The sequence below is a fragment of the Protopterus annectens genome, chromosome 7.part0 (genome assembly GCF_019279795.1).
Source record: "Protopterus annectens isolate FY-2018-M chromosome 7.part0, PAN1.0, whole genome shotgun sequence".
Classification (NCBI taxonomy): Eukaryota; Metazoa; Chordata; order Ceratodontiformes; family Protopteridae; genus Protopterus; species Protopterus annectens.
Window position 1 is genome coordinate 1,098,688,071 of NC_056739.1, and position 19,030 is coordinate 1,098,707,100.

The 19,030-nt window shown below is 44.1% G+C and overlaps 1 protein-coding gene across 1 annotated transcript in view; it reads left to right on the forward strand.

The window, feature by feature from the left end:
• The window catches only part of KIF23 (kinesin family member 23), a 1,082,389-nt gene that overhangs the window by 614,616 nt on the left and 448,743 nt on the right, over positions 1-19,030 (forward strand). The gene's annotated exons all lie outside the window — the stretch shown is intronic.

Below are 19,030 nucleotides of genomic sequence, written 5' to 3' on the forward strand. Positions count from 1 at the left end.
AACAGCGAGAATGAAGGTGAGAGGGACAACTTAACATAAAGATGTTATGTACCTACCATAACGTTCCATGTTAGTTGTCTTCATCTCGCCTTCCATCTTGCGTCCCTCCCTCCTTCCCACTTCCTAGAGGATTGAGGAGAGTTCCTTTTTTGTTTTCACTGGCTGAGAGTATCTTTTATTACTTCACATGCCAGGTAATTTGATTCTCTCCTTGTTTAGGTGTATTGGACAACCAGTTTTTAGGTAACTGGTTACTCTTACGTCTAGTGTGCGCTATCACAAACGAGATCTGGGTAGCTGACGCTGGGCATTCTGGGATAAGGAGTAACCTCGAGCTAGTAAACAGCTCTCGAGCTATAGAAGATGGCCAAGTCGGAGCCGAGGATCGGCTCCGAACCCAAACAGCAAGAAGGAAGGCGAGATGAAGACGACTAACATGGAACGTTATGGTAGGTACATAACTTTTTTCCTGTTTGAGCTGCTGCATTTTTTTCCCGTTTTTTCTTTGATACTTCCTTTGTAGTGGACAAGGGGATATGTAGTAATAGCAAACTTGAGCTGAGGTATTTTGGGGGAAAGAGGCATTATGGGTAGGGAGGTGGAGCTTGAGCTTTGAATCTCAAGTTAGTGAAGTGGTTGAGTCGTTTCCAAGGGTTGGACAAAGACCGACAGGTTAATGAAGAATGAAAATAGACAACATAGATGGAATTTTATGGTAAGAACATCCCCCCCCCCCCCCGACACGTGATTTACTGTCAGTATAGGAATTTTCTTCAGCCCAATCCAGCCACATGTACTATGTTTGGGGAGACTGCAGATTCCACTTTTGGATTGCTTTTTGATGTAGACTCCCTTTTCCTATTGAAGTTACTAGCTTATATCTCACAGTTTATTGAAACTGCTAGAAATCCATATATTTGTCAGGTGTCCTCCTGCCTCTAGGCGAAACTTCTCAATTTGGACAGAATGGTAGCTTGCACTGACCCCATCTATTAATTACCTTTGATCTTGACTTATTTCGGGCCCCTGTGTGATGTGATTTGTTAACTGTTAGTGTCTAACTTTAATGGCAAAGGTGTGGTCCAGCAAGAGGTAGTCAAGCCATTATGTCCATCCTGCTTTGAAGAATCCATTCCCTGTGTTGGACCTGAACTTTACAATCAATACACATTTGTCTGACAAACCTGCCAGTCTGTGGAGTCTAAAGTTCTTTCCTACATAATTTTTCCTGTTTGGTAGCTGTAATCTCTGCATGTAAGATCTTGAAGAATTAGGCTTTAAGTAACATTGTCTTTCTTTCACAAAGACATAGTGCCTCTTAGGATGAATCAATATTTCATTCCTAAGGTGTTTTCAGAGTTGTCCCTGAAGCGGGCCATTTTCCAGCAAAAAGAAGAGGAAAAAATACTTTTGCATGCAAAATATCTGCCATCATCTGGTATTTGAAATGGATATGCCAATCCTGGAGGGTGGAACAGTTAATTTCTTGCCGTGGGAGGACAGGCACTGCAGTAAAAGGGGTAAAACTGCATGCTATAGTACAGATGCAGCCTGGAGTGGGCTGTTTATATACGTTTTACTTTTTCTTTATTTGTGCAATCTGGTACAACTTTCCCTGACCCTTTATCAGTTGAAACTATTTAATTCTTTTTATATGCTCTTAAAACGAGTTCCTATTACATTCTCGAAATTATAAAACTTCGAACACTACAAGATCGAACTTGTATGTTCAAAGTTTTATAATTTCGAACAACAACAAAAAATAAAAACAAAGTAACTGTTGTAAGCAGGGGGACAAGCCCCCCTGCACCCCCCACACCCTCTGCCCTTTAAATATAACCACTCCGAGATCACAATTCAGTGCGGAAAGATTTCCCTTTACAGTACTGTAGTGTGATCTCGGAGTTGTTATATTTAAGAGTGGGGGGGAGGGGCGCAGGGGGAGCTTGCCCTCCTGCTTGCAAGACTTTATTTCTTTTTCTTTTCTTTTATGTAATTGAAGTTCTGAAACTTCGAGCATAAGGTTTCGACCTTATGATGTTCGAAGTTTCAGAAGTTTGATAACATAATAGGAACCCTCTTAAAATGTATGATAAGTTCTCCTATCTCGCCTTCATTCTTATTGGTTGGGTTCGGAACCGGTCCTCAGTTCCGATTCTGCTGCATACTAAAGCTTGTGGTCTTCCACTGGCTCGTGGCTGTATCTCTATCCCCTAATGCTGTAGTGAGCTCCCCTGATCTCATTTGCCACTAAACAGATTTGGCGGCTTCCATTTTGGCTCTGGCTAAGTGTTATCCATTTTATTACCTTATTGTTAGGAAATAATTCTTTTTTTACTTGTATTTAGTTAGTCTTAGTTACTTTTAGCTTTCTTCTAGTTATTAGCTAGTTCATTGCTGTTTATTGCTTAAGGCTGTCGTTTTTCTAGTTTGGCCTTGTTTTTTCCCCCCTCCCATTTTATTTCTGTATCTAAGTTTGAAAGGCGGCAGCCTGTTTAAGTTAGAGGGCTGCAGTGGGCCCTTTTTAGTTAAAGGCAGTTGTTGTTGTGAATTGTTTTTCTCCTTCCCACTGTTAGTGTCAGTCCGTTTAAGTTAGAGGATTTTCGCTGCCCGTTTTACTTACGAGGGCTTCTTATTCTTTCTACTAATAGTTTTTCTCTCTTTTACAGGATTTCTGTTAAAAAAAAAAAAAAAAAAAGTTTTTTCTGTTAGTGTGTGTGCGCTCTTGGTTTTAAGCATGTCTAAGGAGCGTTAAGAAACCAGACCTTCAGGTTTTAAAAAATGTACTAGATGCAACCAGAATTCTGTTTCTGACTCTCATACTGTTTGTGTTTACTGCTTGGGAGCAGTACATCTTCAAGAGTCTTGCTCAGTCTGTCACTCTTCTAGCTTTAGAGTGCTGTTCGAGCGTAAAAATAAATTGATTGTGAGAGGTCTGTTGAAGCTCCCCTTCCAAGAATCTGTAAAATATGGTCAGGGTACTTCAGCATCAATGGAATTGCCCTCATCCAAATCGGACAAGTCCACAAAAAGATCTTCTCCCTCTTCAGGACAATCAGAGCTGGCTAAAAAGTTGAGTAAAATTGCATCTCTGGCTAAAACTACTTCAGAACCGACAAAAACTGTTTCATCGGCTCCACCTTTATCAGTGCCAATGAATTTCGAACTCAGAAACCATTTCCCAGAATTGGAGCCAGTTACTCTTGCATTAAGATCACCTATTTTACAATCAGTAAGATCTCCTACCCTTTCCTAAGTCCTCCAGGAGCCTTTCGGACTATGAGTTGGATAGGCTGGTGCATAGGCTTCTGAAGACTCCAGCACTGGCTAAACTCCTCTCTGCTCCAGCACCCAGGGATTCGGAGCCAGCCATAACCATTCCACTGACTTCTATTCCTCCTCTGAGTCAACTCCGGTCCTCTGAGCCAGAATGCTTGGAACCAACTGATGTGGATCCATTGGCACCAAGAACCATCTTGGTCTCTCTGGAACCATCTGCTCCGACATCCTCTGTTCCTTCCGAGGAGTCAAGGAGCCAATGCTCTCCGATCGGTTCCAGGGAGGGTGTTCAGATCGGACAGTTATTGGATCCGACCTTGCCTCTGGGCTTTGACACAGATGCACTCAGCTCCTACATCGGCTTTGGAGCCAACCCCATTGGGTCCTGGGGTTTCTTCTGGCTCCTCAGAGCCAAAAGTATCTTTGGGTCAGGGGAGGGGGACTTTCGAGCTGATGAGGAAGGTGCTGTCTCCTCAGACAGCCCCAATCAAGGGTTCCAATGTTCCTCCCCGTAAGGCACCGGCATCTGTCCCTGTACCACTCCATCCACAGGTAAGCGGAGACCCTAGGCCTCAGGGTACCGCCACTGGGTGAACCCTTCTCTTCTGGAACCTCTACAGAATACCCTTCTGAAGAGGTCCCTCAAAAGAAACTTTTTAAGAGGAAGCATTTGTACTCCCCTGATAAGTCAGTCACCTCGGACATAGACCTCAATGAGTTGGTGGGGTCCCCACGGTCGACCTCAGCGGATGTCTCCTTCGCAAACATCCTAGAAATCCTTAGAGGTGGCTGGAAGGCCAGTCAGTTCTTCTGATAAGGAGTCTGTTTACCAGAAGGTCTTTGGATCTCACCCTTCAGCCACTTAGGTGTCTCCGCCTTTTGAACTTATGGAACTAGTTGATAAAAAGGCGTGGGAGTCTCCAGATGCAGTGGAGCCTGTCCCTAGGAGGCCAAATAAGTTTATCACAGCCCCCTCCGATAAAGGCTTCTTGACCAAGAGTGTCCCTGTAGATGCTATGGTGATGGCAGCTGACACCAAAAGGGAACTTTCTGAAACATCCTCTACTGTCCATCCACCAAACAAGGAGTCCTGTACGATGGAAAAATACGGGAAGAGCATGTTTACTTCATTGACTTTTGCACTCTGATCGCTGAGCTATCTGATGCATTTTATAAGGCTACAAAGAGATTTACTAAATGAGCTAGGAGATTCGCTAAAAGGTTCAGTAGCTGCAGGGGTGTCAGACAAGGTTTCGTCTCAGCTCTCCACCTTAAATTCTGTGGTCAACTCCTCCATGAGGCTCATTTCTTATGCAGCAGATGGAGAGAGCAGAGCAGCGGATTTAGGAATATCCCTAAGGAGAGGCATTCCTGAATGCGCTTATATGACTTTTCGGAACATTTTAGATCTTCCTTTATCAATGCCCCATTCCATGGCTCGTCCTTATTCGGGTCAAAAGTTAAGGAGATGCTAACCAGATGTGAACAAGAAGGAAAGAGACTCTCTGCCATTGGAGTCCACTTTTCCATACCTTCTACACCTTATCCAAATGGCCAGAAGGGGGGGAGATGTGGTTCCGTATATCCCAGAATGTTTCCAGACACGTGGTGACTCTTCCCCCAGGGACAGAGGGGGAAGTACAAATGGAAGGTGCCTTCCCCACGGCAGAGGGTCCACAAAACCAGGGCGACAGATTCCTTCCATGGTTGACCTTTTCAGCGCTCTTGAAAGGAGGCCCATCTCTCCATCTCTGGAGGCGGTCTGGGGGGGTCGCTTATCCTTGTACCTAAAAGCCTGGCTGGAAATGACAAAAGGTAAATGGGTGCAAAGATTATATCCGGAGGATACTCCATACCATTTTCTGTTCCCATCCCAAACATAAAGAAAACCCCGGACATTCCACCCAGTCAGAAGGATCAAGCAACTCTAGAAATTCAAAAGTTGCTAGACAAGAGTCATCCAGAGAGTCCACACAGACCAAATAGGATCCAGAACTTACTCAAGGTTCTTTAGTGCCAAAAAGAACAGGGGACTGGAGACTAATTTTGGATTTCAGCTGATTAAACGAATCAGTAAAAAAAGACAAGTTCCAGATGGTAACACTGCAATCCATTCTTCCCTTCTTGGGAAAAGACAAGTGGATGTTCTCTGCAGACTTCCAGAATGACCTCCAGGATGTGTACTACCACATAAAGATGGACAGGCCATCCAGGAGTCATCTCCGCTTCTGGCTGTGAGTCGGTCATTACCAGTTTCAAGTGCTGCCCTTTGGTCTCACTGCAGCCCTCAGAATGTTCACCAAGTGCATGGCAGTAGTCACGGGTCATCTGAGACGTCTAGGATTCTGAGTGTTTCCCCATCTAGATGACTGGCTCCTAATTCCCACCACCAAGCACCTAGTAGTGGAATCAAGAGACCCCACTCTTTCTCTTCTCTCACCGGGGAATCACAGTAAATTATAAAAAATTTGCCTTGTTGCTATTGCAAAATGTTTGTAGGAGCAGATCTAGACACAATCATGAAGGCAAAACTTCCTACTAAGAGTCCTAGTTCTGAGACACCAAGTCTCCAACCTCCTGTCCAAAACGAAAGTACAGGCAAAAACAGTCTTGAAAGTCTTGGGAACCATGGCAGCAGCAATAACTTTAGATGTTCTTCGTGTTTCACTGTTGCAGTCATTACATTTGGGTCCTCTGCTTGCAGGTAGCCCTCAGTTGGCCTTATTATCAAAGTCATAGGTCCTGCGTCAGTTGCTGTTGTTTCTTCCATGACGTCTGATAGTCAGGGGTCTAAAGCACGCAGCAGATGCTATTACATCAGTCTTTCTTGCCGTGCGGTGCCCGAAGCAGAGGCAGTTTGCAAGTGCCAGTCAGCAGACTCCTGAAATGTTCATTTTTGAGTTTCAGTTCCGATGTTTTCAACAACGCTAAGTACCCAGTTGGGATCCTTTTTCTTGCTCTTAACCCATGTCAGTAAAAGTTAACAATTGTATTACTTGTGAAAAGCAATTATCTCAAAGATTTTCATTCATACTGTATTCCTTGCTTAGGCCCAGACCACGACGTCCCTCACTGTCGGTTTTGTGCCTTATTCAATCCTCTATTCGTCATCTGTTCATTTTCGCATCTAACTATTTTGGTACTCTGTTCAGTTATCCAGAAATGGCCTCGATAAGCCACCCGACTACCGACATTCCGAAAAAACTCAAAGATAAAGACAGACTGCATAGGTCCAAAGCTGCTGACAATGCTTCCGTTAAGCTAGTCGCCAGTTTGCCGGTACTCAGGCGCTTTCGCAGCCCCTGATAACCCACTACTTCAGATTCGCAGGCCTCTACTGAGATGCTTCTTCGACTATGGAACCTGCGGATGTCTCTACCTTGGACGGGTCTGGAGCCGCTGTGCAGGCACCGCCTTCTGAGGGTGTATTCAGGCCTACTGACTTGCATATTAAACAGACTCCATCTTCTTCAAAAACTCGATCCACGCCCAGAAAACCGATGTAAAGACCGCATGGTCAGGACCCTATGCCTAAAAAACAAATAAGAATGGCTGAAGACCTTATTACTCTAATCAGGGGAAGCCACCCTTCTCCCTCTGAGTCCTAGAACTGATTTTCCTTCTGATTCTTCTGATCAGGATTCTGAAATTTGTTTCTTCTGATGACCAGGATTTGCCCTTATCTACCTATGAGGATTCTGATGCAGAGGACTCCATTCCCTCTGCTTCCCCTCAAGAAGATTTATCTTTTGGTGAAACTTGGCATGCTCTTAGGGAGCATTTCTGCTGGGAAAGCCAGGATTACTCTGACTCCAAAAAGAGGCTTATGGAATTTTTATTCCTACCTCAACACAGGCCTTTAGCTATCCCTCCTGTACTGGACATTGTAGATGATGCCTTCTTGGAATCTAGCCTGGCCCCAGACACTTTACTTCCAGCTCCCATGAAACCTGACACGTATTAGAGTACCTGACTCTCAAGTTCCTCTTTAAGAATCCTAAAATAAAATGTAAGGAACAGGAACCACCTTCAAAGATGCTCGTACACGAGAGGATAAGAAGAAATCCTTTATTCCACAAATGCGGTTAAGCGCTTTCAACTAGATACACCAGTCTTCTTCAGAACCATTTTATAATGCACAAATCCTGGTATATATAGCCAGAGCAAGTCAAAAAGTCCGCCAAAACTTTTAAAGATATAGATCTCACTAAACACTTGCTTAAAAACACATGATAAACACTGAATGTGTAATGTTAAAAATCCATCTTATGAAAAACTAAACAAAACAAAACAAAAAATATTTTATAAAAAATACATATCATGTAAAAAACACGTATCATATAAAAAATGTTGCAACAACAATACTTAATTGCCAATAGCTAATAAAGCTTTACACAACCCCATTGTTACTGAAATGTATTACAGAAAAAAATCTGACTACAAATGTATATATATATATATATATATATATATATATATATATATATATATATATATTAGTGGTACTGTCCTTATTAATTAATTAATAACAATGATATATGCTAAACCTTACTGGGAAAGTGCCAGAAAAGGTTTAATACTAATAAAATCATTCAATCCAGGGGATCTAGTGGCATCCAATAAAATCTGCCACTTGCTCTCCAATGCAGCTAACTGCATCTTCCAATTGCCCCCGAAAGCTGAACTCTGAATGTGATCTATAATGGCAAAACGAAATAAATGCTCTCCCCCACACTCATTAATATGCCTGTATAGAGCATTTTTGGTATCTTTTTTCTGAATACGATAGTAATGTTCATAGATACGTCTTTTTAAAAATCTTTCAGTTTTGCCAATATAGTACGCTGGGCATATCAAACACGTTGCCAAGTAAATCACCTGACTAGTGTTGCAATTCCCTGTTCTGGTCTTAATACACGTATGGTTAATATCTTTAAGTCGAATATATTTAACCTCATTAATGTGGTTACACTGTTTGCATCTTCCGCACTTGGTAGTACCTTTGAATATGTCTTTTTTATCACTATCATGACTAGCCTTCTCCAAAATTCTTTTCAAGTTAGCACCTGTCTTATATACAAATTTAGGCGAAGGTCCCACTATATGGTCTAAATTCGAGGCTGTAATAATATCCCAATGTTGACACAAAATATCTTGGATAAAGTGTGTGTATGGAGTATATGTCAATATACATGCTCTACCAAATAATCTATGTTCATTCCCTTCACCTGTCACCCTAGCTACATATTTGCCTAACAAGGGTGGGTATTTGTTCCCCCATTCTTTTTGCACATAACCTGTAACATCCCGGACCATGTTGGCCGGGTATCCACGATTGAGGAATAAGTTTTTAATAACATCAAGTTCTAATCTCATAACAGTTTCAGTCGAAGACATCCTCACTGCACGGATACACTGCCCCTTGACTATATTGTTAAACCGACTCCATCTTCTTCAAAAACTCGATCCACGCCCAGAAAACCGATGTCAAGACCGCATGGTCAGGACCCTATGCCTAAAAAACAAATAAGAATGGCTGAAGACCTTATTACTCTAATCAGGGGAAGCCACCCTTCTCCCTCTAAGAGACCTAGAACTGATTTTCCTTCTGATTCTTCTGATCAGGATTCTGAAATTTGTTTCTTCTGATGACCAGGATTTGCCCTTATCTACCTATGAGGATTCTGATGCAGAGGACTCCATTCCCTCTGCTTCCCCTCAAGAAGATTTCTCTTTTGTTGAAACTTTACATGCTCTTAGGGAGCATTTCTGCTGGGAAAGCCAGGATTACTCTGACTCCAAAAAGAGGCGTATGTAATTTTTATTCCTACCTCAACACAGGCCTTTAGCTATCCCTCCTGTACTGGACATTGTAGATGATGCCTTCTTGGAATCTAGCCTGGCCCCAGACACTTTACTTCCAGCTCCCATGAAACCTGACACGTATTAGAGTACCTGACTCTCAAGTTCCTCTTTAAGAATCCTACTGCGGATCCAGAGACAATTTCACAGGGGCCCAAAGGTATTAAGGCTACTATTGCCAAAACCCTACCCTTCTGATAGAGATTCCAGGGCCCTGGACAGATGGGGTAAGAAAGTATACACTTCTGCTACTTTGGCCTTAGGGCCTTAAACTGCCAGTTTCATATGTTAAAGTATCAGCAGCATATTATTGGATTGCTGAAACAGAACATGATGTTGATTCCTGACTGTGCTGAAAATAAAGAATTACAGGATTTAATGCATTCTGCTGAACAAGTTGGTAAACATACTTTGCAATGTGGTTTTGATTCATTAGAGGCATCTTGCAGGGCTGCTGTTATTGGGTCTGTACTTAGAAGGCATGCTTGGCTTAAGAAACAAATTTTGGCAGATCATGTTAAAGCAAAATTATTGGATTCTCCCTTAAACCAAGACAATTTGGCAACAAAGCAGAAGTACTTAAAAAGATGGAGGGAAAAGCTAAATCTATGCAACTGTCAAAGATTTCCTGCAGGTACAGCCTCCCAGATTTAGTAGGCACTGGCCTTTCTAAGAATTGGTCCTTTCCTGTCTCTTCCAGGCCTTCTCAGTCCAAACCTAGGACCAACAGACCACCCAGGCTTCAGTCTCAAAGTACTCACAGGCCTAAGCAGTGGGAGGGCTCCCACTTCCAAAGCTGGAAGTAGTAAGACACCCCCCTATGGTAAACTGTCACAATGACTTAATTTTAAATCTTCCAAGCCCTGCTCAACTGACTGTCCTTTAGGGGAAAAGATCGCCCTGCATGCAAAAAACTGGGAACTCCTTACCCAAGACAAATGGGTTTTAAATATAGTTTCCCAAGGATACAGATTCCACTTCCACTCCTTACCAACTCCAAACAGTTGGCCAGACCTACCCCCAAATCAGTGGGCAGAGGCTCAAAAGCAGGTTCTCTCCCTTCTAAGTATTAGGGCTATTAAGCCTGTCCCAGAAGAGGAATGGGGGCATGGTTTTTACTCAAGACTTTTCCTGGTAGCCAGAAAAGACAATTCCTGGCATCCTATCCTGGACCTGTCCATCCTAAACACCTTTTTGGTAATCCCACAATTCAAAATGCTAACTCACCTGCTTCCCATGCTAGGCAAAGATGCCTGGTTGGTAACATTGGATTTAAAGGAAGTTTACATGCACATCCCAATAAGGGAATCTTGCCAAAAATACCTATGCTTCAAGCAGGCTACATGCGCTATCAGTTCTCTGCACTGCCCTTTGGCTTTTCTACTGTGTCCAGGGTATTCACAAAGTGCCTAGCTCCAGTCATTGCATTCTGCAGGCAAAGAAATATTCAAATATACCCATACCTGGACGATTGTGATTCAGGCAGAAAGTCAGGACATGCTATTAAATCATCTGGCGTTTGGAAAAAAACTACTAACTTCACTGGGGTACACCATAAATGAAAATAAATCACACCTAGTACCCTGCCAACAAATTGTATTCCTGGGAGCAAGCTTGAATACAACTTCCAAGATGGCCTACCTCACGCCAGTGAAAAAAGTTTGACAGCCTACTTCAAACTACTGGCCACAAAGACCCAGCTATCTGCAAGGAAAATTCTGCAAGCCCTGGTGTTCATGGCCCTCTTGCATTCTACTAATTCCATATGCAAGACTGCATATGAGGAAACTACAATAGTATCTAAAAAGCCTATGGTGTCAACATTCTCAGGACCTAGAATCAATAATTCCTATCATTCCTTGTATAAGGACAGGGTTCCTTTGGTGGGGCAGAGGCCTGCCACCACAACAAGGGACTGCCATTCACTCCATCCCCTGCCGACTAAACTCTAACAGACGCATCAGACTATGCATGGGGGGCTCATTTGACAGGGCAGTGCATTCAGGGCAAATGGAACCGGAGTCAAATGCACCTGCATATCTACCAAAAAGAAATGTTAGCTGTACAGAATTCTCTGACGGCCTTCAAGGACCTCATTCTTCCAGGACAATTATTGGTAAAGACGGACAACACCACTGTTATGTGGTACATAAACAAGCAGGGGGAAACCACTCATACCCTCTCTGCAGACTAGCCATGGCTCTGTGGAACACCAGTTCCTGCCAGGCAAGCTAAATACACTGGCAGACGACCTAAGCAGAAATCTCCTGGACCCACAGAAGTGGAAACTGGAACCAAAGATATTCAACATTTTGAGAAACAAATGGGGGAGCCCAGAGATAGACCAGTTTGCCTCCCCTCAGAACTACCAATTGGACAAATTCTGCACAAGGACTACCCACAGACAAACTTGGAAAGTGGATGCTCTGTCCTTCACCTGGAAAAACCTATCAGTTTAAGCTTTCCCCTCTGCCTCTCCAAAATTCTACTAAAGATCAACCAGGACAAACCAAGGACAATACTCATTGCACCAGACTGGCCACACCAATATTGGTGTACCCCCTCTTGCGCACTGCGTCACTGCTGGAACCATGGCACCTGCCTCAGATCCCTTTCCTGCTGTCCTAGCAGGAGGGCCAGATCCTGCACCCCCAGCTTCAAACCCTGAACCTGGCAGCCTGGCTTTTATCTGAGCTCCATTACCATCCCTCAGTAAGCAAGTGATGGATGTCATTCTGGAGGCAGGTAGGCCTAGTACAAGAAAATCCTATGCTGAAAAGTGTAAAAGATTCTGTTCCTGGAGCCAAACTCAGGGGATGGGCACAACAATGCCCAATTTACCACATATTCTTCAATACTTAACTGAGATGCTTCACAATGGCCTTTCCTTCTCTTCCATTAAAATTCATGCCTCAGCCATTTCAGCACATTATTCTACGGAGCCACCCCTTTTCTCTCATCCACTGCTGAAGCAATTCCTCAGAGGGACCAAAAACGTAAGACCATGCAGGAGAGCCCCTACTCCAGCCTAGGACCTTAACTTTGTATTGGAAAAGCTCACTCTACCTCCCTTTGAGCCAGCTGCAACTGCAGAGATGAAATTCCTTTTTTGGAAAACAGCCTTCCTCCTAGCCATCACTTCTGCAAGAAGGGTATCTGAATTACAGGCCGTCATGGCAGTGGAGCCCTACATCATCTTTCATGTGGACAGGGTGTCCCTCAGGACCAATCCTTCCTTTATGCCCAAGGTGGTATCCAGTGTGGCCCTTAACCAGTCAATTCATTTGCCAACCTTCTTTTCTAATCCACAGAACAAAGGGGAACGAATACTGAACTCCTTGGACGTGCACAGACAACTTAGATTTTATTTGGACAGGACTAAGCCTCTCAGGAAGTCTAAACAGCCGCTGGTTGCATTTGCTGCAGGGGCAGAGGGGAAGGCCATTTCAGAGCAAACCATTTCTAAGTGGGATAGGCCATTGCATTCATTTCTGCTATAAGCACCATGGGAAACCTACCCCACAGGGGATAAGACCCCGTTCCACCAGGGCTGCATCTACTTTTTCTACAGTTTTTCTCAGAGGTGTTCCTACCAGGGACATTCTAGAAGCTGCTACCTGGAGTTCTGTACGTACCTTCACCAAGCATTACCACTTACCAATTTTTTCTAAATCCAGAGCTGGTTTTGCCACTGCAGTCTTGCAGGGCCTAATAGCTGGTCCTAATGCTCTCTGATTGCCTCCTCCCTTCCTTAGCTTTGGGAATCTACCCAAATGTAATGACTGCAACAGTGGAACACGAAGAACATAGTACAGTTGTGTGCACTCATAAATGCAGATGTTAGAGTGTATTCACTGTTGCAGTCCTGGTTACCCTCCCTCCAGCCCCCTGACTTCTATTGACTATACCTCTCTTCTTGTTTACTATATTTAAAGCTTTCTGGTGTATTTGCTTTTTGTTGGATGTGTAACCTTGTATATAATTGCTTCCCATTATGGGGGCACCTGACATTTGGGGCAAGAAAAACTGATGGAATGGCATCAGCTACATGCTTTATACCCCTGACTACCTGACGTCATGGAAGATGAGACAGCAACTGACGCAGGACCCAAGACTTTGATAATCAAGTTGACTGAGGACTACCTGCAAGCAGATAACCCAAATGCAATGACTGCAACAGTGGATACACTCTAACATCTACATTTTATGGTAAGTGTACATAACTGTACTTTCCACTTGCACGCATGCACATGAGAATTCTACGGTGGCTACTTTTCACCCAGGGGTCGTTGCAGGCTCTACCATATCTCAACAAATTCTAATGAGTCCTGCAAAAAGGATCTTCGCTGGTGGCTTCACTCCAGTCACGTGACATCAGGTCAGCCATTTCTTCCTCCTCATCCTGTAGCCACAGTGACCACGGATGCCTCCCAGATAGGGTGGGGGGCATTATCTGGGCAGGACAGTTGAAAGCACATGGCAGATCATTAGGTCCATCTGCACATCAGTATCCTAGAGATGAGAGCAGTGCTTTTGACGTTGCAGGCAATCCAGGACTCTCTTCCATTGGGAACAATTGCAGTACAGACAGACATGTTGGTTGTGTGGTATATAAACAAACGAGAGGGAACCAGGTCTTGCCCCCCTTTGTCGAGAGGCCCACAGATTATGGCAGTGAGCGATCTCCTGTCAAAGCTTTCTCATAGTAGCGCATATCCCTGGGAGGTCCAATGTAATAGACAAACTCAGCAGAGCGATTCTCGTGTCTTACAAGTGGTCCCTAAAATAAGTAGCGGAGAGGATCTTTCTCAAATATGGTCAGCCTTGCTGCGATCTTTTTGCCACGCCCATGAATGCCAAATGCAGCAGCTTTTTTGCCCTGATCCCCCCGGGAGTTTCTAAGGGATGCACTTGTACACGATTGGCCCTGGGGCTCCTGTATGCCTTTCCTCTGATAGCAAAGTCTCCAGAAAGCCAACTCGTTGGGAAGCGAGTTGATCCTCTTTGCTCCATATTGGCCTTGTCAGATTTGGTTTCCTTTCCTATCGCCTCACCTTCAGGAGGAGACATGGGTTCCAGACCTAGTTCCAGACCTGACTCGCGTATCCGGAACGCTCCACCCTTGTCTTCGAACCCTCAAATTGACAGTTTGGCTGCTCTGATTCCAAATATAGCCAGACTTCCTTACCTACGTCATTCCGTCAAGCATATCTTGACCTCTCATAAAGCATGAACAAGAAAATTATACATCAGCAAATGGAAAAGGTTTACTTCCTGGCCATTGACGAGACACATTGATCCTTTCTATGCTCCAATAACATCTATCCTTGAATTTCTGGCAAATCATTTTAATAAAGGTGCAGCTGCAGCTACCATTCGTGTACAGTTAGCAGCAATATCTAATTTCTTTAGTGATGTTTACCCCTAACTTGATGTCACACAAACTATGCAAAGCCTTCCTGAAGGGTACTCATTTAAGGCCACCTATAAAAACACCCCTACCACCATGGGACCTAAACCTGATTCTCTCCTGTGTAATCCTTCCTCCCTATGAACCTGCGTTGTCATATGATCTAAAATTTTTAACATGGGAAACAAGTATGTTGATGGCAATCACTTCTGCCAGAAGAGTTTCAGAACTGCAAGCTTAATCGATTAAGCGACCATATATGATTTTTCATAAAGATAGGATTTCTCTTAGAACAAACCTATCCTTCCTGCCAAAAGTATGTTTAGATTCTAATCTAAATCAGTCCATAGAGTTACCAGTTTTCTTCCCAAAGCATTGCAACACAGCAGAATATGAGCATCAATTGGATGTGCATAGACAATTACATTTCTATTTGCCTAGAACAAAGGATTACAGAAAATGTGATCAGTTTGTTTCATCTCAGAAGCAGAGTAAGGTGCACCTATATCCAAGGTCACTCTTTCAAATGGCTCTCAAGTTGTGTCACTTTTATATATAAATCTAATAACTTGATTCTCCCCTTTTAAAGTCGAAGCTCATTCTACAAGAGCCATAGCAACAACTTCTGCCTTTAGAGCTAGACTACCACTTGATAGCATCTGTGCTGCTGCAACTTGGGAAGCACCTTATACCTTTATAACTCATTGCAAAGTAGATTTGGCCTACAGGGAAAGGGCCTCCTTTAGGTCCACTGTCCTGAAAAGTATAATGAGCCACCCAAGAAATATGGTGCTAGGGACGCTATCACAACCAGTAAGAATGAAGGCGAGATAGGACAAAATAACATGAAGTTATGTACACACCATAACATTCCATGTTTGTTGTCCAGCTCGCCTTCATTCTTACACCCCATCCTCCTATCCCCCTACCAATGGCTCCTGGAGAACACAGAGGGCAAAGAGGTTCTTTCCTGGCAAATGTGTCTCTGACCTTCTTCCTTGTCTTCTTGTGATGTATTTGATGATACCTTAAGTACTTACAGTTATCAGCAAACAAGATCTGGGGAGCTTCACTACAGCATGAGGGAATAGGAATTACAGCCACGAGCCAGTGGAAGACCTCGAGCTTTAGTATGCGGCCGAGTCGGAACAGAGGATCGGTTCCGAACCCAACCAGTAAGAGTGAAGATGAGGTGGACCGCAAACATGGAACGTTATGGTGATTGCATAGGTTCATAGGTAAGTACTAGGCTATCTGCCCGAGGGCATATGTAAACCTATCCAGAATGTTTTCTCTTTCAATGCCCCCTTAGATTAGTTTCCTGTGCCTCTGTCCAGGAGAGCCCCTGCAGTGATCCCCAGGGTAAATTTTCTGTTTCCCATCCACTCGTCAAGGTTTCTCTTGAGTGTTAGTGAGGGGCTTTGCCTAATGTAGATTGGAATCCTGTTCCAAAGCACCGGAGTCTCTTGGACAGGAATCTCTCTCTCCAGCAAGTCCTATTTATCGTTATAGTGAGATTTTGATCCCTAGAGCATGTGGCTCTCGGGGATTTGTTTTTTTTTAGGTGGTGCATGTCCATCAATTCTGGGTTGGACATGGTCTTGTATGTCAGGCAGAGATCACCTCTGAGTAGGCGGCATGCAACCGAGTACAGCTGGAGATTCTTCAGTCGGTCTGCATAGGGCATCTGTTTGAGGCCACTAGTCCTCTTGGTGAAGTACTTCTGTGGTCTTTCCAGCTGTTGCAGGTGTGTTGTAAGGTACATCCCAAACTGGGCATTGTACTCTATGATGTGTCTGAGTGATGAGTAGAGGAGCACATTAACCTCTTTCGTTGTAGATGCAAACTCTTTTGTGATTAGGTGGGCCACATAGAAGGATTTTCTAACCACCTTGGCAATATGATTATCAAAGGAGAGATTACTATCTACTTGGGTCCCCAGATCCCTTATTTCATTTTCTGTATTTCATCTGTGATAGTTCAAGGGCACTTTGTTTTTTCCAAAGGGGATGACTATGCACTTTTTGGCATTTAGCTTGAGGCCATGATTTTGACACCAGGTATCTGTCTCTGTGAGACCCTTCTGGAGGATGTCTGTATCAGCCGGAGAGTCAGTTATGGCCCCTAGTTTGCAGTAGTCTGCAAACTTTGTCAGCCATAGTCCTCCTGTGCTTGCTTGTACCTCTGAGAAGTATATACCGAACAGGAGGGTTCCCACGACTGAGCCCTGGGGGACGCCACTTGTAACCGGTTTAGAGTCGGACCTAGAGCCTGCAAGTCTCACCATGTGGGTTCTATCCGTGAGCCAGTTGGCAACCCATCTCGTGACGTATGGGTTTATGTTCAGGCCGGTCAGCTTGTCTATAATACCAGAATGGGGAATGGTGTCGAAAGCCTTTGCGAGGTCTAGGTAGGCTGTGTGGACCTTCATTCCCTCATCTAAAGCTTTGGTAACTGTCTCAAAGAAGTCCACCAGGTTTTAGGAGGCATGATCTGTCCTTAACAAAGCCAAACTTGGTAGGGTCCAATGTTTGAAGGTTCCCAATGTCTCTGTTAATGAGTTCCATGATGATGCGCACCATAGCCTTGTAGACCAGGCTAGTCAGGCTTATAGGGCGATAGTTCCCAGGGTCCGTTGTGGCTCCAGCTTTGTGGAGCGGCATAACTGTTGTTGTGTGCCACTTTATGGGTACATAGCCAGTAGAGAGGGCTGAGTTTGAACAGTGTGTTTAGGCGAGGGGTTAGTTCATTTTGCAGTTCGTGTAAGACACAGCCTGGGACTCCGTTTGGTCCCATTGAAGCTGTGTTTTTGGCTTTGGATGGGGCTGTTTTAACCTGTGTGTCAATGACTGCCGGGTCTCTACATTCTTCTGGTATGGTTATGGGCCTTTTAGGGGGTGAGAGGGGGATGAAGTTTGCACTAAACCTGTCTGCCAGAATGTTGGCAATATTGGTCGGTTCAGTGTATTTTGTGCCATTCTACACTAACTGAGCAGATCTGAGAGTTTCCATTTAGGTTCTTGACATAGGTAAAGAACGCTTTGTGGTTATCTTTGGAGTCCTTGGCAATTTTTCTTTCGAAGCTAGCCTTGAATCATTTTATGAGGGATCATAGTTTCTTGCTGATACTGATCAGGAATGTTTTTCCTTCTTGGGATTTTACTCTTCTGTACTAGTTTCCTCCTTCTATTGTATAGCTTGTTTATGGCAAGGGTCCGCCAGACTGGTTTCCTTTTCTTGGAGGAGTGAGTCTTGGTTTTGCTTGGGATAGCACGATCCATGCATTCTTGCAGGTGCTCATAGTGTGCCTTTGTAAGGGATTCAGCAGCTTGGACAGTGTTGTCCTTTAGCATGGGAGCTGTGAACCTTTCCACCTCGGTGTTAAGTAACGTGAAGTTTGCTTTTGAAAATTTTTCATGGAAGTTTCCTTGGTTGGGGGCAGAATGTGGATATCCAGAGTGATCAGTCTGTGGTCTGATCTAACCAACGAGGGTTGACCTCCGGTGTAGAACACCGGTCACACATGTTGGTGATGACCAGGTCCAATATGTTGTCACCTCTGGTGGTGGTGTTGACCAGTTGATCCAAGGCGTTAGAGTTTATAAATTCTAGGAAGCGTTGGGCAAGGGAGTTAGTACTTGAATAGTTCTCCCAGTTAATGTTTGGGTAATTGAAATCACCCAATATTAGGGTGTTTGGTAGGACCTTCATATTTTCCAGTGTCTCCAGAAACACGGAATGGGGGTCCTGAGTCATGGTGGGTGATCTGTAACCAGCTACAATTTGAATTGCAGTTTTGCCTGTTAGTTGCACGTGGATAATCTCAGAGGCATTGTGCTGCGCCACTAACCTGGAGGTGTGGGTATCCTTGATGAATATGGATACACCCCCACCTTTTGTGTTTCGGTCCAGGTTCTGTGGCCGAAAAGTATGGTATGAGTTATAGCCTGGTAGTGCTGGGATGCTCTCTGGAGCCTTAAACCAGGTCTCTGTTACTGCACAGATATCGATGTTCTCCATACTGAGGAGTGCCTCGAGTGCATGCATTTTGAGGTTTAGACTTCTGGCATTGAGTAGCATTACCCTTAGTTTTTGGTTACTTGTGCTATTTACGGTGGTGGGTTTGTCTTTTGAGCCTTACCTAAAAAAGGCACTATGGGGCAGCAAAAGCCTTGGCCAGTATTCGTAAGGGTAATAGGTGCAAGCCATCTCTTGCGAAACAACATGGCTTGTCGAGCATGTTATCCCAGGCGGACAGATACTGGATCCCCTTTGAATGACACCAGAAACTTAGCCAATTGCTGAAATTGATCATTTTTTTCTTCATACTGTGGCATCATTCTTGGTGAGGGCAGGATGCTATTCTGGGTCAGGGTCATACTGGCTTGGGCTTCGTGATCAGAGAGCTCTTCCATGTCTCTCCATGTAGTCAAGGGAGGTACGTCTCAGATCATTCACACCAACATGGACAATGACAAT